The sequence below is a fragment of the Ammospiza nelsoni genome, chromosome 2 (genome assembly GCF_027579445.1).
Source record: "Ammospiza nelsoni isolate bAmmNel1 chromosome 2, bAmmNel1.pri, whole genome shotgun sequence".
NCBI lineage: Eukaryota > Metazoa > Chordata > Aves > Passeriformes > Passerellidae > Ammospiza > Ammospiza nelsoni.
Window position 1 is genome coordinate 48,461,122 of NC_080634.1, and position 22,730 is coordinate 48,483,851.

At 35.8% G+C, this 22,730-nt stretch overlaps 1 protein-coding gene across 4 annotated transcripts in view; it reads left to right on the forward strand.

Annotated features, from left to right (window-relative positions):
• SGCG (sarcoglycan gamma) overlaps positions 1-22,730 on the forward strand; it is a 105,972-nt gene that overhangs the window by 18,108 nt on the left and 65,134 nt on the right. For 2 of the 4 annotated variants that reach the window (XM_059493683.1, XM_059493685.1), the window contains exons 2-3: positions 12,479-12,570; positions 14,391-14,519. The gene's annotated coding sequence lies outside the window, so the exon portion shown is untranslated. The remainder of the gene's footprint in view (positions 1-12,478; positions 12,571-14,390; positions 14,520-22,730) is intronic. The other 2 variants (XM_059493682.1, XM_059493684.1) reach the window with 1 other exon arrangement.

Consider the following 22,730-nt stretch of genomic DNA (forward strand, 5'->3'; position numbering starts at 1 on the left):
TTTAAGGTCTTTCCAACCCAAACCAACCCATTGTAGGATTTTAATGGTACTCAGTACCTGTGTTCTTTAACATCTCACCACAGGTATCTTACTGTAAATCCACTTACCAAGCACAGCACCATTTTCAAAGCCTACAGTTGTGTTTTCAATTCACCATTGTCTAATTAGAGGTTGGGTAGTGCCATGCCATCAGCTGTTGTTACAAAACTTGTGTGAGCCCATCAAAGACAGTGGGGTAGAAAAGGCAAGTTTTTCTGTGTATTCCCTGCATCTCAAGGAACTGATTGAAGTGGTACAGAAATGGCAGTGGGGATGTTCTGTCTTGTGCAATGCTAGTGGAGCAGGGATTAGAGCATTCCTCCCATGGACACTGCAAGGGGAAACTTCATTTTTTGTGATTAGGATAAATTTGCACTTTGTTAAAATGCACTTGAGAATTATCCAAGGAAGGAGCACCGTTACTGGTCAGGATAATTTCCTCTCTTGGTTTTGAAAGCTGCATTCATGAGAAGGGGCTTCAAAATGCAAGAATAACCAAGAATATCAGGATAAAAAGGGGATTGGACCTAACAGCCCTTTCAGTTGAGAAGCTTTGGGAGGTGTTGGATGGCATTAACAAAAGCATCAGAGGCTTTGTTTCTCTTCCTAGCTATGTGTGGTGTTTATGAATGCTGATAGGAGAATTCCCCTATGTAATGCTGAACTAGAGTTTCACAGACAGGAGCTTGATGAAAAGAGAGTTTATTTTTGTGGCTTGAATTAAGTCCTGTGGTAAAAAGCTGTACAGTCATCCACTTTAGTGACAGGTGCAGGGTAGATAGTGAATATTTTGGTTTTTTGCTACAGCTTTTCCATTTTTTTTTCCCTAAATTAATTGAAGCAGCTGGAAAGTAAATATGATATGAGAAAATTTTATCTCAAATGGAGTTCAATAGCTATTCATAAAATCAAATTCTAACATGGAAAGTAAAGTATTTATAGACAGTGGAAGAAAATTTCTTATTTACAATTAGAGAAATTTCAATAAACTCACTTTTTAAAAAAAGCTTTTCTAGGAAGTTAAATACCTTTCCAAAGGGACTTTTTGTTTTCCTGTTGTTAAAAAATTAATGTTATATTGTAACTATGTATGGTCCTGCTGTTTCTTTAATTGTTCTTGTATTGGGACTTAGATTCCAGCCTCATGCTGAGTGGCTATTAAGTCAGTAAGAGAACTGGCAGGGAGATTGATGTGGTACATCAGGATGCCGTTTTTCCCCTCATAAGCTTGTCTATAGATACCTTTTTCTGCTTTATAGGCTGGCTGCAGTTTCTTTGTCCAGGCGCATTCACCGTTTTCTCTCTTTGGGCCCTCTTTAAGTCTATTGGTGTGAGATTCTATGATTGTCTTACAGCCATAAAATCCTTTTATGCTTTCACCTTGATTTCATATTGCTAATAGAGAAAATGGGAAATGCAGCAAATGTTCTATAGCTGCTGAATTATCTGCATTGTTACAGTTTGAGTAATTTACAAAAAATTTTAGTTTTTGAAAATATTTCAAAGCATCTAATTTGTAGAACTTTCTTTTGGAGATTATTCTAGTGTACATTTTCAGTGCCTCCATAAACATCCCTCTTTATAAAATCAATAGCCTCCTTTTAATGATTTACTTTATTAGGTGAGATTTTAATGTAGTTTATTCAAAAAAAGGCTATTATTCCTGGTCATTAGCCCAGATTAACATAAATGCACCAGGCAGACATTTGTTAATTTCATTCTCAAAATTATACTTTACATTTTCATTACTATTCTTGATAAGAAGTATCTCAACAGTTCTGTAGAAGTCAGGATTTTCTAATGACTGCAAGCATTGTTCCTTAAATTCTGACTCTCCTCTTAAGATTGAATCTTTGTTTCACAGTGCCTAAAAAGATGACAAAAGCAAGATGACAAAAGCATCCATCTTTAATAAAAGTTACAGGTACCTCCAAAGGCACATCACTGGGTCTAGCTGAAGTGGACTCAACTCCCCAAAAAAGTTACACTATTCATACTCAGGAAAGTGTTAATTTGTGGAATTGTATGTTCTCTCACAAGGATGCTATTTATGGTTCCTTCCTAAAGCAGGTGAAACCAAGAACTGTAATGAATTGCATGGGATTGGCTTAGGAATGAAGAGTGAGAGTTGTTAGTGCTTGACATTTTTACAGATGCTGCATTGCAATCTACAGGAAATTGGGAAGCATCCTTCAGAGATAGCCAGTTATCAGTAGTGCTCTTTCTGCACCAAGCACATTAAATATGTATCTCAAAGTTTAAAATTGTTGGTGATTCTGAGAAAGTGACACGGAAGCTTCTCTGCATTGCTAATTATAATTACTCTTTCAATAGGACAAAAAATAATAAAACCCCAAAGCTCATTTATCCTTAGTTACCTTTTGGGAATGCAAAATAAGTGTAAGGTCACTTTAGTTCAGAAAAGCTTGACACACTATTAGTTACCATGTGTCCATCTGTTTGTCTTGCTATTTTTTACCTCATCTTGCTAATCAGGGCCTTTGCCCTCCACTGGATCTGTTCCCTGGGCTTACACAGAACAAGTTGTTGATTTTATGTGGCATTTCCAGTAAAAAATTTTAAAAAAAGTATTTTAAGGTAGTTATATTTTTCACAGAGGAGTATAAGTAAGCATGTAAATTTTACTGTTTACTAAGCACAGAAGTTGGACTATGAATCTCTTTTCTTGTCATATTTAATTCCGCAGTTTCTGAATGTGCCATTTAAAATTTTATATAGCCCAAAATATTTTCTGTTATTTATGTTGGTTTTTTTTAATTATAAATGAGTGTATAGCACTCATATAAATACAAATTAGGTTGATGTATTTTCTCCATTTTTTAATCATACCACCATTAACAAATGCAAATTATCTGATTATCTCTACTGCTACAAGAAAAAGATTTTAAGTGGAGCTATTTGACAGTGTATAGACCATGTACAAATCATTGTTTCAAATGTTGATTGCTTGGAAAAACAGCAAGCTACCTAAGGTATAGACTTACCATAAGAATATGCTGCATTTAGAAATAATGGTATGAAACAAAGCCCAGTCTATTCTTTTCAGTGAAAGACAAGTGAAGACTTTGCTTGCAGTGAAGACAAGATCCTCGCAATATATGAGGATATAAAATACTACTTGAGCAAAGAGATGCAATTTAATGTAGAAGAAACTCTTTGTCTTTTGACCTCCTTCTGTAGAGGTTACATTGTATGATTCAAAGGGTATACTAATTTCCTGTGTCATCTTGTGGAAGCTGCTGCTGGAGAATGCTCGGTGGGTACAGTTTTTTTGCTCACAGAGGTAGTCTTTCACATCTTAAAGGCTGTTCTCCTTAACCTGTAACTTGCACATTAAGCATCAAGAGGTGGTATCTTTCTGTTGCAGATTTGGTACTAAACCAGCACCCTCAAAGTGCTCCTTCTTTGTTCAGGTTCTGTCTTCTGTGGGATTTCCTCCATTAGTTTCTCTCAGAGTAAGGTCAAGCTTTCCTATAGTACTTTACCAGCTGCTCATCCTGGTCTCTCAATGCGTGGCCTTTACATGAAGCATTGTTACAATCTGCTCCAAGGATTAAACAACTTCCCTAGCAACAGTGCAAACACATTTTCATTCAACTCCTTCCAGTTCCTGAATGTGTAACCTGAATGTGAGTCATTGTCTTCACTTTTTCTCAGTCATTTGGGTATCCATATCACTGCAGTAAGATTATTCTTGTGTGCTGTTGGATGCTAAATAACACAAATGCAACACTCAGTGTTTGTCTTCCCTGGCTTTCCAGTCTTCAGCTAACAACATGCCCAGGAAAGCTGTCATGAAAATCAGTATGGCTGGAGGCAACTTCTCTTCTAGCCTCAGGTGTCAGAGTGCCAATCCCTCCTTGATTCAGTCTTAAAAATGCAAGGAGAACACAAATATCCAAAAATATTGCTGCTCTTCTTGTGCCATTCTCAGGAGAAAATCTGAATATAGTTGACCAGACCTTTTTTCTCCGAACTATTTCAGTAGCAAACAAAACTGCTATCCTTTCCATTTGCTCAGTCCTGTGGCAAGCAGTAGAGAATTGTGGGGAAATTTTGAGAGATACTTGAAAGTATTTTCACATGCACCTGTCAATTTATTAAGCTATATATCTGTTTTTAAAATGCATCTTCATTAATTTTTTTATTCTTTTGGGAATATTATATAGGAGGCAGACAAGGAACAGTAAATTATATAAGAAATAAGAACTGCTAGGTATTGATAGTAAAGCAGGATGCCCTTGACTTGAGGACAAGCTTAAAATCTAAGCACGTCAAGCCAAGTTAATGAGGAAAGAGAAGTACATCAAGTGTCTACTAGAACTTCCTTGAGAATATAAAAATCAAGTGCTCTGGTATTGATGGTTTTGCCAAGCCCAGAATCAGATTCTAAGATTCCTATGAGGCAAGTAAAATCAGTTAACTATAAAGTCTAACAATGGCAATTAAAGAGAAAGAGCCCAAATATATGTACACATTTTGAAAATCTGAAAGGCTTCGCACTGACTACTTGTATGTTGCTGGTTATCCTTTAAGACCTCTTCCTATCAGTATTCTAAGAAATATCAAGGTTAGTTTCTTAGAAAGTGCTAGAAAAAGTAGAGATGGTTCTAAGACGTGGTTAGACTGGGTATGCAGCTAGTTATACTGTGCATAATGGGGTCCATTCAGTTTTGTACAAGAGCTGACTAGAACAATGCACTTTCAGACTGGTCTTGGTGCTTATCTGCTGGATTAATACACCATAACAGTAGGTGTGACAGCTCACCCTTAAGGGGAGTTGTCAGTCATCACAGTAGGTTAGAGATGGTCAGACACTTGATCTTAGGAAATGGACAGGGAATTTCTAGAAGTTGTTTTCTGCTGGAGGGCTGATCTGTGCCTTGGCTTTGTGTTTAGACATGCAACCATTTTCTAACAGTGGATGGATTGGGTATTTGACTGCGCAGCTGAAAATGAAGCAGGCTGTTTGTGTGGTTATCCAGACAGTAAATGAGATGATCATACCAACTAGGATGCAGCTGTTGTCACTTCAGCTGATGCAAAGCCACTGAAGTGTGAGAAGTAAAGATGTGACATGAAATGTTTTGAGTAAATAGCAGGGGAAAACCATCCATTCTGATTATGGTTAAAATGAATGTATTCTCTACTAGTCAATTACATTGACTAGTAATTGTGAAACTGTTGTGAATCACAGGTTCACTAGAGGAGAAACTTGGGCATTTGGTAATAATGTTTCTTACGAAAATCAAACAAATTGTCTCCTATTTTGCACAACTAGAGCAGCCGAGTAGAACCTACTTCATTTTGTTGTCTATTTCCATACTAGTTTGTTCTTTATTATTTATTATTTTTCAAAATAGCCTTTTAGAATGGAATGCCATATTGTAATAAACATTGCTCCAGATAGTACTACTATATTTCTTATTTAAACTGATACAGCACTTTATTTTGCAAGTATATTGAAACTCTGCTCAATAACTTGAGATGTCATATTCTTAAAGACTGCCAACATTTATCAGTTTAAATCTGTCAATTTTAAGTCAACATTTCCACTATGGTTACTCTCCTTGCTGTGGTTGCCTACAGCTCAGCCTCAAGGATAACCCTTCAAAATACTAGATAATTACACTATTCCCATAGTTAATTTAAGCATTTCAATCAAACAGGAAATAGCTTATAGTCTGTTCCCTGGTTGATTATAGTTTCTTCATATTAAAAGGGCGCCACTTAACATTTGCTTGCTTATGCCAGATGGCAAGTTCCTAATTAAATTCACTTCTCATGCGCCTAATTTTTCTGCTTGCATTTTGGCAAAGCTAAAATCTCAGTAGGGCAAACAGATAGTTGGGGTATACTAACAACATTATTATTGTTATTTTTACGGTCTTTCTTATGAATGGTAGCTCAAAAAAGATCTTATGGCTCAAGATCTGCAACTTAACCTTTGGTAGTAAGGCTCTGCTTCAATGCAAGTTCAGAATGTCAAACCAGAGTCTTAAAAATTATTTTGTGTTCCCTTCTCCTATTGCTCTTTAAGGGCTGTTCAATTTTTTTTTTCCACAGAAAGCAGGAGCAGAAGAATTGATAAGAAGCATTTTCTGCTTCTTTTGCATAGGCTTTCTTTTTGTCTTATCAGAAACATTAGAAGAGGTAAAAACTCCGGAGCTAAGTGCTGAGCTTCCTTTGTCTGCCTGATGAGGACAATTATCTTGATCCAGAAAAGTGACTCTGAATTAAGTACTTTGGTCTTGCATTCTTAAATATGGTTCAGTACAGATTCTTCATGAAGTGATCTTGGGAAATCATCAATTAAGTTTTATTTTATAATTTCTAATGGGTTCACTCTGGCTGGATGCCCTGTGCCCAACAAAGCTCCTCTAACTCTTCTCTTCCCAGCTGGATGGGGGGGAGAAAATATAATGAAGGTTTCATGGCTAGAGATAAGGACCAGGAAAGATCACTCACCAAATACTGTCATGGGGAAAACAGATTTGATTTGGGGATATTACTGAATTTATTACTAATAAAATCAGAGCAGGATAATGAGAAGTAAAAACAAATTTTAAAAACACCTTCCCCTACCTCTCTCCCTCCGTCTCATCTCTACCTCCTCCTTCCTAGCAGTACAGGGAGATAAGGAATGGAGGTTTCAGTTATTTCATCACATGTTGTTCCTGCCACTGCTGAGGGAGAAGAGTCTCCCTTGCTCCAGTGTGGGGTCCCTCCCACCACAGACGACAGTTCTCCCTGAACTTCTCCAACAGGAGTCCATCCCATGGGCAACAGTTCTTCACAGACTGTTGCAGTGTGGGTTACTCTTCCACGGGGTGCAGTCCTTCCAGTCCAGCCTGCTCCAACACGGGTCACAAGTCCTACCAGGAAGCCTTGCTCCAGCATGGACGCCTCTCTACATGGGTCTGCAGCTCCCTGCCAGGAGCCTGCTCCAACATGGGCTTCCCATGGGGTCACACAGCCTCCTCTCAGGCATCCACCTATTCCAGTGTGGGCTCCTCCAGGGGCTCCAGGTGGATCTCCATGGGCTGCAGGGGCAGCTGCCTCACCACACTCTGCACCAAGGGCTGCAGGGGAATCTCAGCTCCAGTGCCTGGAGCCCCCCTGCCCCTCCTTCTACCCTGGTGTCTGCAGGGCTGCTGCTCTCACGTGTTCTCACTACACTACTCTTTGGCCACAGTTACATCTGCCCAATAATTGGTTTTTCCTTCTTAAATATGTTGTGCCAGAGGCATTACTGTCATTCCTGATTGGCCCAGCCTTGGCCAGCAGCACATCTGTTTTGGAGCCAGCTGGCATTGGCTCTGTCAGACATGGGAAGAGCTTCTGGCAGCTTCTCACAGAAGCCACCCCTGTAGCCCCCCATGCTATCAAAACCTGTCAATGCAAACCCAGTGTGGAACTGTGTTTTGTTAACCAAAGATTGCCCAGGCCTTCAAGGTGTGAACTGTTTTGCTGGGTTGACTCTGCATCTCCACAGTGCAGGTGTTAACTATTTCTTGGGAATTTAAAAGTGAGAGACTGAGTTTTGCAATCAAAAATGGAAATGCTATAAAATACTGTATAATTCTAGTTTTCAGATTAATAGAATAACTTCTAGTTTTCAGAATAATAGCCCAAATATATCTGGGGTTAGGATGTTTTACTGTGTAGCACAAAAAATGCTTTTTATTGTGCCTTTTCTCACCCTCCACTCCATTTTTGGCATTTTAGAAGGCTAGGGCTTTTTTTCCCTGGCATTCTTTTAGTGAGTCATAGGGTGTAGCATGATTTTGATTGCAAAATTAATAGTAATCTACTTCAGAACAGCTTTACAATGGGAACTTGTAAAGGAAAAATCATTAATCATTCAGCATTTTATAGCATAGTTTTAAAGGAAAAGTAAAATGCTTTGGGAGCATTACTTTTTCTTGGCTACCAAAAAAAAACCACAGGAGATAATCAGTATTGGATAAAAGCTTTTCCTACACTGACTGCAAGACATTAATTCTTGGGGGTTTTTTTTGTTTTTTTTTTTTTTGCTAGTACTTTTGATATTTTGTGAGCTGAACTTGTGCAACAAAAGAATTTAAAGACATTCTCTTCAGGTCTCATAACAAATTGTTACGAATGTGTTAATTTATTTATACTAAACAGCCAGTCTTACTTATTCTCTTTCTTTGAGCCTAACACTGGTCTGTAGTATGACCATCCTAAAATAACTTTTCCCTCTTGTTTAACAAGGCAGAAGTGCTGTTTTGATACTGTATTTTTACAGTATTAAATAGATTTCAATCTTTTTATCACTTTTATTGAAGACTGAAGTTTTAAGAAAATTAAACTAATGCAGATTCCTTCCATAATTTAATAGTCAATTGCTCCAAATATAAAATTAGAATCCACTAAATTCTGAGCATTGGGTCTGTCAGGGCATGAGTTCTGGGACAATGGTTCCTATTATAGGGTTCTGGCCAGAGCACTGTAATTTCCATGGTTTCACTTCTCTTCTTCTAAATCTTTTGAAACTGGAGTAATTTTTCTTGTGTGCCTTAACTTTTGGTTTTTTTTCTTTCTGGGAGGATGCATAGTGGTACTGAATGGGAATACTATTCTAACTAATAAGTAGACACTGAATAACTGTATTTAAACAAAGTTTTATGTCCTTTATATGCTTTTGTTTCAAATGCAAAATAGATAAAAGCTTGTTTTCTCAGAGTTAAGTATATGCTATGTTACTGAAATATAACATTTAATAATAAAATGGCAGACTTTATATCTCTTGATTACCAGTACTTCTGCTCTGTCAGTGAGTAGGGAAGGAAGCAAGAAAAATTACAGATAAAAGAAATAGGAAGAAAGCAAAAGAGAGTGTTAAAATCATTCTATTCTTTAGGGTTTGTATCTGTACAAGCCATTATGTGATATGAGAATATGGGTACAGAGGCAGGGCTTCAAAGGCCTAAAAAACTTGTTCTGCCATGGAGGGACAGTCATTCCATTTTCTGTTTCATACAGCCAACTGTACTGAGTGACAGCCATGTGCTTCACTTGAATGCCTCAGAATTCAGATATCCCAAGGCAGACTAGACCATCCTGCTCTGGACATTTAGAGCATTTGGGGTTTTGGTTTTGTTTTTAGTAAAGACCAGGTGATGTAAGAGGAAATGTTATGACCAGAGAACATGAAATGGGGTTCTCTGTTGCTTGTCAGTGCTGTTGACATCTGTTGTAGAAGTGATTTGACATACTGTATGGAACAGAATTGTAAATACACTATTCTGTCTGTCACAGAGTGCTTGCTGATGGTGCTGTGAGTAGGTGCACAATGAATCATATCCTAAAATAAAAAGCCCAGTGCACAAAATAGCACACCTATTAAAAAGTTCTTTACTCCACCCTCCTGTCCAGAATATTTGTGAGTTTCATATGAACCAAAGTATATGTTTCTGTATGCTTTGGTAAGTATCAAAGCAAAAACATTTCTGGTTTCCTTCCTGAGAAAAAACTAACAATTAACTTCCTCAAGCTAGCAGTATTTGCACTTCATGCTTAGGAGAATACTTGAATTATACCAAAAGCTCACCAGGACAAAATCACTACAAATCTGCTTGGACATGTAGTGTTTGGTGGGGTTTTTCCTCCTTGATACTTAGGCTTTCTGCTTTTAAGGTAGTGCTATAGCAAGGTCACTCCATTGTGTCTTCCAGTCTGCATAAGCTGTAGACTCCAAATTAATATTTTCAGCTGGCTCTTTGGAAGGGTCTACAAATATGTGCTTTCTTGTTTGCTCTTAAAAGATAGATTTTTCCCTACTTACCTATATTCCAGGGCAGCTGTCAGGCTCATCTTTGCACATATTACAGTGGTGAGTACAGAGTACGCATGCAGCTTTTCACCTGTTGCTTCACTAAGTAAGCTCTTTAAAGGTTTGTGCAGAATTATACTCACAGAAATTAAATCTTTTTTAATCCAAGTGTGTGAAGACGCAATCCAAGTAGAAGATACCACTTAACACATCCTTCCCCAAAAAAAAACATTATCTATCCCTCTGTGACAGTTTGAAAGAGTTCTGTATAAATTAATTTTGTGTCTGCGTGAATTTGAAAAGAGATGGCATAGAGCTGGTGAACAATAAGCAAAAAAGCTTCTTCTTCTGGACCCACTGAGTGTACAGGGGAGGAAAGGTGACAGAACACATCAAAAAATGGGATAGAGAAAAGCTGTGTGGCAGCAAGGAACAGAAACCTAATAGCTGAAGCAGCGATTGAAGCACTGTTGGGGTGATCAGGCAATAGACCCACAGCCAGCTGTTCATGCTCACAGATGAAAAAAACTTCCTAGAAACCAGACCTGCCGTGCACTGACACACAAGGCAGTTGGATACTTACAAGTTCTTTAATTTTTGTATTGTCTTGCATACTACTTTTCAGATTTATCTCTTTTAGTTTATTGTTGTTCATAATGAAACATAGATATTCCACGTTTCAAAGCTGTTTTGAGCCTTCTTATAGATATCATGTAATGGAATAGTCTAAGCAGATCTCCCTTAAAGCCTTATATTTTTGGGTTGTATATTTATATTCTAAAAGGTTCCTTTTGGACTGTTTTCCACTTTGGAACTCCTTAAAACAATTGCATTTTTGTAGATCTAATTGATGTAAGAATAACTTCCAAGTGTTTCTCTTTGTTTATATGGGAAAAATATAAGGGTCTTTAGCTCACTCTTTTGCTCAGGTTTAGAAGATTGCGTCCCATTTTAAACATTCACCATAGCCCTGTCCTTAGGAGGAGGCAAGGTCTCAATCTATCAGTAAATGAACAGCTGTCTTATCCCTTAAAATTTTAAAAAGCACATTAAACATAGCCAATTCAAACTGCTTCGGAGGGAAACACTAGAAAAATTCTTTCCAACACTTCTTACTTGGTATTACAGTGGAGTCTCTAACGTAGTGGGAAGTCAGGAGAACAGGAAAACATCATTTTTGAAAAGCTGCTTTTTCTGTGGCATCAGTATTCAAGCTCATCAGTAACTAAAATACCCACGAACAAGAATAGAGAACACTTGGGCATTTCTCCTCTGTTATTGTCGTCCAGAGATTTCTGGAAAGTAATTACTTTTTAATATTTTCTGGCCGTTATTACAGTTATCCCCTGCTTTAGTTGTTTTAGAATTTGGTTAATTTTGGTTTTACATTCATACCTTTTCTCACCAAGGTTTCTGCCATTTTATCTTTAAATTTGCTTTTGCTGTACTACTTGACCTCTCTGAACCTTTACCAAAGTATCTTTTAATATTTCATATCTCAAAACTCCTGTTTCATAGAATCTTTTAGGTTTAAAAAGATCTCTGCTGTCATCTGGAGTTACACATCTGTACAACCTAATTTTAGTCATTTTTGTGTTTTCCACATAATCACAGTATTTCAGATAAATTCCATTTCCTATACATGCTGAATAGCTTTGTTTCTTGAATACCCTTTGCTTACCACATCCTTATCACCACTTAAATACCCTTTGCTTTCCACTGCTTATCACAGCCTTTAAACATCTCACAGACTTGAAAAATATCTGGCAGGACCAAATGTCTTCTATGTCCTTTCTAGTTGGATGAATTACTTAAACTGATACCTGATAGTGTCTTCTCCACCACTGTGTTGTTTTGTACTTTGAGAAATAAGCAGATGTTCTTGAAATCTTATAGGCATACATCAAACATTTGTTAAAAAAAACAAAAAAAAACAAAAAAAACCAAACAAACAAAAAAACAAAAGAGGGGAAAAAACGTAGAATCAGTTAAAATAGAATCAGTTAAAGAATATTGAGACCATCATTTCTGTTTGGTTGTTTTCCTGAGATGAGTTTGCAAGTGCTTCTAGTTAGTCAGGTGCTGGTATGGGTGGACTCTGATAATATGGAAGATAAATATGTTAGTTACCTTTCCAGGACTAAGTCATCAGCCATTGACTTTCAAAATCCAATTGAAAAGGAAGTTTTCAGTTTTGGGGCAAGGAATGGGATATCAGCATTCTTGAGCTGTGCAGAAAATTAGGGGGGAGGAGGAGAAAGGATTGCATTTGTACAGGTGCAATGTAACCCCAGAACTGAATATGTTGTTCATTATACTAATGGATTCCAATCTTATAATTGCAACAAAAATAGTTTTTATTATTTTGCACATAGATTTTTGAATAATGTTTATTTTGCATTTACTCTGCTGTCATGAACATTTGTAGTCCAAACAGCTCTTGGGTGTGCAGTGTTTCATTCGTTTGTGTCACATTGTAAGCTGAGTGAATTTTGGCCTATCACTTGTAATATGTTGTCAGTTGAACTAGTGAGGAGGGCAGCTCATGAATATATCTTATTTTTTCTCTATACTCAAGCAAAATTTTGCTTTCTCTTTCCCTTCTGTGCATTTAAATAGGAGGACAGCTGCCTTCAGATGGTACAGAACTCACTGACAGTTGCTCTTGCTTCAGTCCTACTTCATGAGAACTTCAGAAGTTACTAACTGAGGTATTTGTTTGTTCTTTTCATTTTTTCAAATTTTAACTTTGCAGAAATTAGTTATGTGGAAGAGCGGGACAAGGGAGACATATAGACTAATGAAGAGAAATCGTATATGGAAAATAGCACAAAGTTCTGTCATAAAGAGAGCTACTGGGCAATAGGATCTAATCTTTCAATAGCTAGGCTCTGTGTTAGTCAATCTTTTTTATATGTTTAGAAATCAAGTAATTAAAAATATGTCAAAAGAAAACATGCTATAAATGCAGTTAAAAGCATTGGGGTTTTGATGGTCATGTACTCACTTCTATCTGATCCTCTGATTTTCTCCAAGAATGGGCAAAAGATTTTGCAGAAAATCCCTAGACATGAATACCCAATTACTTAAATAATGAACCTTTCAAAACTCTCCCATCATTTATAGGTTTCTTCCTCTACTACTTAAAAGAAATTTCAATTAAAGAAAAGCTTTGGTATTAACACAACATACAAATGCTTTCCTCACACTTTCTTTCATACCTGCAATTAAATACAAAATCTGAGATTAAATACAAAATCTGTTTTTAAAATATTGATAAATATTTTTATTGGAAATATTTGTCATTTTTGGCCGATACCAATGAATTGATTTCTTTGCAAAGAAAAGAACACCATTTGTATATGTAAACAGAGTCTGATAAAGGATTTATGGCCACAGAACTCATGAAGGGAAAAAAAGTTTCTTGTAAGCCTGTGGTCAGCTGGATTTGTGTCAGTCCTAAATTTATGATCTGCAGCTGTTAAACGTGTGATAGGAGCTTTGTCTTTTAAAGCATGTTGACAGTGTGAGCACAAGACTGAGAAAAAAAAAAACATAGTGCTTTGAGAAGTGAGACTGTCCAAACGTGGGTGAGGATTGCAATGCTTCTCATAGCACAAACCTTTTATTCTGTAAATCTTACATATGTATATTTTAATGCTTTTTAAATTGTGGAAAGCTACTGGCACAGATTCTAACATATCTGAGGTTGAACAAGAAGTCTGCTGGTCAGTGTTTGTGTAGGTAGTGTAATGTAAGCAGTGCCAGACTGGAATTCTTTTTCTGCATTTAAGAGCTCAAAGCTTTAATGATACTGGAAAAAAAAAAAAAAAGAAAAAGAAGAAAAAAAGGACTTATAACTCCTACAATGTCTGAAATCCGAAAATATGTAATATAAGCAACTTTTTTTATATAGCTCCTAGTATTTAGGTGTGTGTATATGCATATATATGCATCTGTGTTTTAGATACCAAGATAGGCTTAACTTCTTGGAAAGATTGGTAATTGTTAGTATGGTTCTTGTATAAAATTTATATGTGCTATTATAGCTATATTACAATACCTGTATTTCCTTTTTAAAAGAGACTTTTTATATGCCAGACAGTATATATTATAGCTAGAATAATGCCAACCTTAAAATGAAAAGTTTTCAGAAAATGAACTCTTAAAATTCAGTTGGGATGTTACATACAGTTTCATAAAAGAAAGCAGAAGTCTTTTTTGTTTCTAATTTTGCATTTAGTGCTGTTAGCAGCCGGCACTGATAATGGATTTTAAGTGCAGGTTCTATGGAGTGCTCGCATTCTCAGATTTTAATAAAGTTGGCATTACGTTACAGGTTGAAAGATTTCACTGCACGTTATAGATTGGTTATGTCTTACCATAAGTTCATTTCTGGAGTCAGTACACAACTGTTTTAGCAGGAGAATTAACCGCTTATGTCACAGATTATAATTAGCTATGTCTGTGTGCCAGAGCAACAGGATGGAATGCAAAACGTAGCCAAACATGTGAACGAATTTTCTTCCAGTGATATTTGGCCAGACCTAAAATATCTTCCACTCCAGATCTGAAAGTAGTGGAAAAGTTAGACAATTCTCTCTTGGAAAGAGACCGGTTGTAGTTTTTTCACAAGTCCACATTGTTTCAAATCTCCAAGGTAAGTAACAATTTTTAAAAATTATTTTTATATCTGTATTAAAACATTAGAATGTTAAAAAGGAGGGTTTTTGTTAGTTCTTTACTTGTTACATGGTTATAGTGAGCTTCTCCCCTTTCTACGTTTCTGTGCAACATTTCAGACTGATTCTGTCCTTATTTAAGGATCATTTTGATGCTCATGTGATTTATTTTAGGGCCTAAATTATGTGTTAATTTTTAGCTACAGTTATTATTTTTGATTCAGATAGTTTAGTTGTACTTGTTCTTGCAATTAAAAGTTACATACTTTAAACCTGCACTTCTGTAATACTAAGAAGCTTAATTAGAAATTTTGAGTTTAGTAACTTCTAAATCTTTTACAGTATCATGTTACTGTACTTACATAAATATCTGATTTGCAGTAGTAAACCTCTGACGCTTGTAGCTGTAGATTTCTCTCAGTTTATTTATCACATACCAAAAGTTAAATTTAGTCAAGAATGTATCCATGGTTCTGCTGAACACTTCTTCTTGGCTTGATTGTGTGATAAAAACCTCCCACCTGAGGAATTGTTACCAAAATTATTTCTAACTTCTGTGAAACATACTTAAATTAATATAGAACATATAATTATCTGTTATGTATAAAAGAACTTCTTTTGCAAGTTTGTAATTTCTTTGAATTCAAATACATTTTCCTGTGGATAATTTCTCTTACTGAAAGAAAATTACCAACTAGTTATCAGTGGATTGCTAACTCATTATCAAATGATTTATTGGATGATACTTCATGTCTTGCCATCAACAGTTGCTTGCACTGCTTACTTAATCCCAAATCTGATTGAGCACAGAAGTTCCTAAAACAGGATATTGCCCAAGTATAGGAATGTGATTTTAGTGCATCAACACCAGTCAGCTAGGCTTCTTTTACTGACATATGAGTGTTTTTACTGAATCTGTCTAAAATCTCCTCTTACTTGAGGAGGACGTGACTCATGTCCTAGAAGTGTCTATCTTATCTCCATTTTCTGTGGAGGGAGCCTATGTAAGTGGGGCTGATCTTGTCTGTGTTTGGGGAGATTAATTTTGGTCTGCATAGCCACTTCCAAGTGAGTAGTCCATTTAAGTGAACTATAGGAACTATGTACCATGAAGTTCTGGAACTTTGCCGTGAGTTAAGATTTTGGAAGTTTTGTTTGTGATAGCCACAAATGATGCCACTTTGGCTGAGATGGATTTCTGTTTATCTTCTCAACAAATGTTCTGTTAGATACACCCCTCCCTTCTACTATGTAATGAAGAAGAACTGCTCCTAGAATACCACCAAAGGATAACAACAAGTGCATGGGGTTAAATTAAAAATAAAAGAGTCTAAATTAAGCCCAGCATAAGAGGGAACCACTTAAAATCTCTTTTCCAAACCTTCATGCTTTTGCTAACAGCATGCAGCCCTTTCCTGGTTGAAAACTCGGTGGTTTAAAGCATGTTATATTTTGAGTTTTATTCATAATCATAAGGCAGATAACGTTATGTGTACAAAGATCTTCTTGCTTGAATAGCCTCATGAGATTTTTTTCCTTCCTTTAGAAAGTAATGCCTTCTATATGAAATACAAATCCCAGGTCCTAACCTCTTACTGTTTTTAATTATTTTCATGACTTGGAATTAAGTAAGCTGGATTTCCTGTGGACTTATTTCTCAGAGTTGATTGTCTTACATGTTTAACAAGCAGTGACTGAAGGTTTTTTGTAACAGAGACATTTACAAAGTCTTTTTCTCACATCAGTTTTCTGATATTTTATAAGGTCTTCATGCCCATACCTCAGTAAAGACATAAATGGGGGTTCTTATTTTCTCTGTATCTCATTTTCAGACAGTTTGCAGGAATATAGTTTTTGAGGCATCTGCGTGTCTGTTGAAATTCGTTGAAATTGGCCAAGAAACTCAAAAGCTATTGAAGGAGGTAGGGAAAATGAATGGGAGACAGATGGTTTAGACATTGACATAGGGTTTGGTTGCTTTTTTATTTATTAAACCAGGCTAAAAGAATCATGGCAGTTTGGATAACAGGTTAATTCAATATCGTGGTCAAATTTGCAGCTTGGGTAATAGTATTCTCACTATTTAATTCATCTTAGCTTTGGCTACCTGGGCCAATCTTCTCATTAAACCTTTCTGTATATCTGCCAAAAGCTGTTAAACAGTTGCTGCATTTCATGCCATGGTTGGTTATGTTTCTGTGGTGGATGAAGTCTGTATAAGACTGTGAAGAGAAATATAAACTAAAATACATAAATATTTTTTTAATGGAGTGTGGTATGTACTGAAGTGTTAGATAATCCTGGTGGCAGCCATAAAACACATGCTTTTCAATAAGGTGTATGTTCCTTTGTGGGTATGTATATCCTGAAGGTTGCCTGTAAGAATCAGGTATATAGTATATCTGTATTTTCAATAAAAGGATGTAAGGATGGAAACATCTTGTAGTAATGACTGTTAAAACTCTTCAGTTCCTCCCCGTTTATTTGCTGTGCTCTCAGTGCTCTGAGGAACAGAAATTTTGGTACCTTTGCTTCACATTACTTTTTCCCAGTATTCCAAGTGCCAGATACTAAATTTTATACAGACCTTTTGCATCCTTGCCTTATTAGTTGTGGATACTAGTGGCTTTCAGAAAAGGCTGACTGTGTAGAGTACAACAGCCTGTTTCATGTTAAAGTTTCACATAGGTCCTACCTTGAATTTCCAAGCTGTTAGACCTTTCTGAGAGAAGCATGCAGGCTCCTGATGGAAGTAGACGTGTCTGCAAAGTTCCTCTGCACCCAATTTCCTCAGTTTTGAGGAAAAGGATTTTAAGTGAGAGGCAGTAATAATTAAATAAAAACCATGTTCTGGTGACTCCAGACTGCTGAAAACAGAATAAAATGGAAGAGTTTCTTAAAAAATAAATGCTCTGAAGTGAAGCTTAGTCAGTAGAGCAAAGCTGTGGTAATGAACCCTAACCACAGATCAGGCTATATTAGCAATGCTTTAGATATCAAGCTCCTTCCAAAGGCCTCTTCCAGTCCAGCTTTGAACTGGAATACATAATCTCCAGAGGTCCATTGCAGACCAGTTTTTTCTAGGATTCTCAGAATTTGTTCTGATTTTCATGACTATTCACTTTATTGTTATTATTAATTACCTACTGGTTTTGTTTAGTCACCTGGCTGTATTGCTAGGTGGTCCAATCGACAGTGCTTCAGAGTTCATGGAAGAGGGCATTTAATTTTAATTTAAACAATTTAATAAATATGTGAGATTGGTAGCTAGCAGTATTCTCAGGCCACATAAAGTTGCTGTATGTCAATGAGAATTAACTGTAGTATTTGACTTGTACTTGGAAATACAAGGAAGGAAATAGATGGATTCAGAACTTAAAGCCAAAAAACTAACAGTGAGTATTACTTTAATATAAGCATTCCCTATGAGATGAAAAGCCATGGGAGGATATTTGTACGCCTGGAAGAAAAGGTTGCTGTTATTGATTTCCTGAGTGAAAGTTTTCACTGTAGGGATAATAAAATGATAGGACAGATTTCAGTATGTGCAGGAAGAAGAGGTTGACTTGAGTTTGGCCTGAGTGCTAAACAAGGAAGTGAACATGGTGAACAATCCCAAAAGCCAGTACAGTTGAGGCTGAGAAGGCAGTGTCAGGTTTGTTCCCTCCACTTTCACCTGACAGTGTCCTGATATGCATTGTGCATTTGCAGTATACTCCAAGATTTCCAGCATATATTCTGGTGCTACCAAAAGTCATATTTGAGGGCTGAAGTGGTCCAAGTTTACCCAGAGGATACTCAGAGCAAAGTTTATGTAGTATGGATGGGTGTGGCATAGAATTTTATGGAGTGGAGCCAAACCCTTTGTCACGTGGGCAGCATGACCAAGAAAAGACCTGATAGTCTCCTGTGATGCCCATGCTACTTTTCAGGCAATTTTTCTAATCTCAAATGGTCATACAGACCTGATGTAGCTTGTACACCAAAAAACTTGCCTTATTTTCAGCCCTTCTGTTTAGTATAAGAAAAGATATTTTTTTTTCCTAGCCCCAAAACTTTTCTTCCCTGTAACATTCTACTTGTAGTTTCATTCTGTTATGGTAGGTATTTCCCACTTAATAAGAATACTGATGACATCTGCTGAAAACTGTTATCTTGCTTAAACACGGAACTGCATTACAAAATAGTGTATTTCATTTTGAATGATTCCATGAGTCATTTGATAATTGTGTTCAATGCATGTGTGAAGATACTGCTTCCAAAAACAGAAATGCAGTTCTTATATTGACAAAGTTGTGTAAGACTGTTAATGTATTGTCATGACAGAGAAAAAAGCATTTCTAAGCTATATTTGATAAAAACTGTATTTATTTAAGTACCCTCCATTCTTTCTGAATTGAATATTTTGTTGAAATTCTGTTAGTAACAACTTTCACAATCTGTGAGAGTACTTTTTAAATATATATTCTAATTTTATTGATTTTGCTTTTAGTTAAACTTCTGTTGAACTGATAGTATTGTGATTCACACTTGGTGATTTATTTTAACTGATTTTAGTCACATTTATGGAAGAAAAAGCTGTATCCCTTTAATCATATTGAAAACATCTAAAATACTATTTAAATTGAGAACATTAATATGACTGTCTTCCTGTATCAGAAATCCTAAAGCACCTAATAACAAATGGCTTTACCTCAAGAAAAATTCAAAGCTAGCATTCAAAAAATTATGTAGAAATAAGCTTTGATTTAGGATTGTTTGGTAAGCAAAGCAAATAAATGGCTAGAATGCAAAATTGGGTAAAGGCAGCGGAAAGCAAAATTAATCTATATTCTTTTACATTGCCAAAAGATTCCATATTTTGGTACCTTTTTCTTCTTTTCTTTTTTTTTTACTTTCTTCAGCATCCCTAGGTACTTCCTTGTTCTCCCCATATTTTACAGTCTCCACTTATGCATCTCATGCTCATTTCCTGACTGTACTCACTACTTAACCTTTTTCTCTTATCTTCAAGTATCTACTCACAGTGTTTATTTTACTGTAATTAAAATGTGGAGACTTTTTTACATATCTGATCACATATTTTGTTAATTCACAGCTAAAAAGAAATAAAAACATTTTTAAGACAATTTTCCCCTACCAAAAGAGATCTCCACCTTGTGGTAGAATATTTTAAATTTCAACTGAAATTATCCAGCATTTTCTTTAAATTGAAATAATAGATTCTAAAGCTTTGAGGGCACTCTGCTTATGTACACCAGGGCCTGACAAAAATCTCTTTGTTGTCCTTATGTTGAACTAAAGCTTTTCTGAAAAGTGATTACCTTCCAGAAATGTACGTGACATTGTTCTCCAGCTGCCAAGTAGGAAATCAAGATCTATCCTAGGCAGAGTTTAGTTACCCAGTTGGTAGAGAACAGTCCAAATCACTGCAAACCTGGACTAGGTGAACCTGAGGCACTAAGATAAAGCATAGTTTATCTTTATCTTGCCATCAGAATCTTGCATGTTTTTCCAGAATTTGAGTTTAGGGAAGCCTGATCTGCAGCTCTTGGTTCTCTGATAATATCTCAGGCTACAAAAACTGATGGATGTCCAAATCTGAGGAACAAACAATGTCTAACTGAAGTTTAAAAATACAAGGTATACTTGTGCTCCGTGGATGTCTTTTCCTATGTATGCCTAAAGAGTAACTTTAGAAACTTCAGACATACTTTCTGGAGAAGGTAATGTGCTTGTTATTTGATCCAAATAGGAATTGTTTTTCAATTACTCAAATTAGAATCTTTAAAATGAAGAAATCTTCAAAATTAAGAAAAATAAATCCTACATTTCAGATTATACTACTTTATTTACAGCAGTAAATATTCTCTCAACTAAAGGATTTTAGTAATGCCTGCTGATTTCTATTTTGGAGTAAATACTTTGTATGGAAAATTCTGCTTTGAAATACAAGGAGTGTATATGTTATGTCAAATAAGAGATCTTTTAGTTTTATCTTGGAATGACTACATGCTTAACAGGCAATTTGGGTTTTGCTGATGCTTCATTTGTTTTTACAGTTAACTGAAAGATCAGCTATGTCTTTCTTACAGGTTTTAATCCAAGAACTGGTATACTGATCAAAACCAGTATTTATACACTTCTCCATGTTCTTAATTTTCTGTTTCTTGCATTGCATTGTTGCTTTGTCACGGTTGCTTAGAAAGAAACTTAGAGATGGTTGCTGCCTAAACAGTTGGAGTCAACATCACCAAAAAAGGATTCTGCAATACAAGTCTGATGATGTCCTTATGTGTCTAGTACACGTTTAATGGGTTTTCCCCTGTGTAAGTAAAAAGAAGTAATAAAGTTGTTATAAGCAGGACTGCAAAGCAACGGGAACACATCATTTTGTAGTCATTGACATTTAAAATTCCTCAGAAAAGGGCAGAGGTTTAAAGTATGTAATGAGACACAGTATACATAGGAAAGCATTTTGCTTCCCTTGCTACTGAAAAATGAATTTTGAATCTTTAGTTTAGCTACATGTGACTTATCAAAAAAGGTACAGTTGTTATTTTCCAGATGCGGGGACAAATTATTCTATTGTGTTTTTTAAATATGTATGTGATGAATCACTTGAACTTGGGAGGGAAGACTTGAGGATTAATTTTCATCTCTAGCCTCTACATCTAGTTTACATCTAGTTCTATTCCTCCTTTTGTCTATTTTTATTTCAATTTTCCAAAAAAAAAAAAAAAAGCTTCACAGACTCTATTTACTACCTGAAATCATTTACCAAGATTTACCAAAGCTAAATAAACTGCTTTTCTGCTTTTCAAGCTCCACAGCCAACACAGGAAAGCATCACAAAAGGGAGTTATTTTGTAATTGTGTTGAAGTCTACTAAATGAACTGGAAGTATACTTCTCAAGAGATAACAGCATTCTACTACAGTAGTGCTTTCATAAAAGCAGCAGCAAGACAAGGAAAAAGGAAAAAGTTATGTCAATATGTATGTCTTTATGTACTTAAATAGAGCTATTTTCTTTCACTCTCATCTCTTCCCAGCTCTGACAACATGAAATACTTTTCCTGCAAACATTGAGGATAGTGTTAAAGAGCTTTTGCTAAAAGCTCTCTAAAACAGGACTTGCTTTAGGAACATTATTTCTAGAAGATACATTTTGGCCTTGCTGCTGATAATCATTGTGGTATGATAGGAAAGCTCTTCTATCACACACATTGAAAATAAAAAAAAAAAAATTTAAACAGAAAAATGCGCAACTGCTTTTTGTAAAAGTATCTAAATTTATTCTTTGTCTGGTAAATATGCATACAATATTATGACACCAGAAATTCTTTCATTATTTGCCTCCATCACGGGGATTACTTTAATTTTCTTCACATTTACTTGGAATTTCAGGTCTTTTGATGTGTTTTCAATGACCCCAACGAAGATTATTTTCCCATTACTTCCCAAGTTAGCTTTGCAATTCTGGTCACTGTGTCACACTTCTAAATGCAACAAAAAGCATGACAAATGACAACAATTTTTTTAAAAAAAATTATGCCTACAAGTGTTTTGAGATTTCTGGTGTTGTCTCCAGTGAAGGAAAAATTGAAGGCCACAAAACAATTCTTCTTTGCATTTAATGGTGCTTAAGAAATGAAATTTTGTACACAGATTTTCCTGGTTTTTGCTGCAACTCAAACTGACTAGTTGCCAAATCCTGTCTGCAAAGTTTAAATTCAGTGTGTGAAAGTAAAACTTTGTAGTTCTGTCTTTTCTTATGAGACTGTACACTGATGATAAAGGAGGAATTAAATGTAAGTTAGAGCATCCAAGTCTTACGGTAACAATACAGAGCAAACAAACATGATTTAGAGTAACAATTTAAATGGCAATACAAAGAGCATGGGATGTATCCATTTTGTCAGATACTCAAACAAACTTCTCTTAATGTCCATGACACCCAGAAGCATGAAAACCAATCTAAAGTAGCTGGAATTCTATTTAATCACCTAGGTTAAAAGTAGTACTGTTGACCCGTTATAATACAAGTTTGAATTGATGACTTGAGTTCTTAGATGTTATTTCCAAATAAGTAATATGCCAAATAAATACTCCTATTTATCAAATGTTTCACCCTTGCAAGAAAAGAAATTTTATTTTTAAATGTAATCTGTTTGTAAAAGCTGTGTAA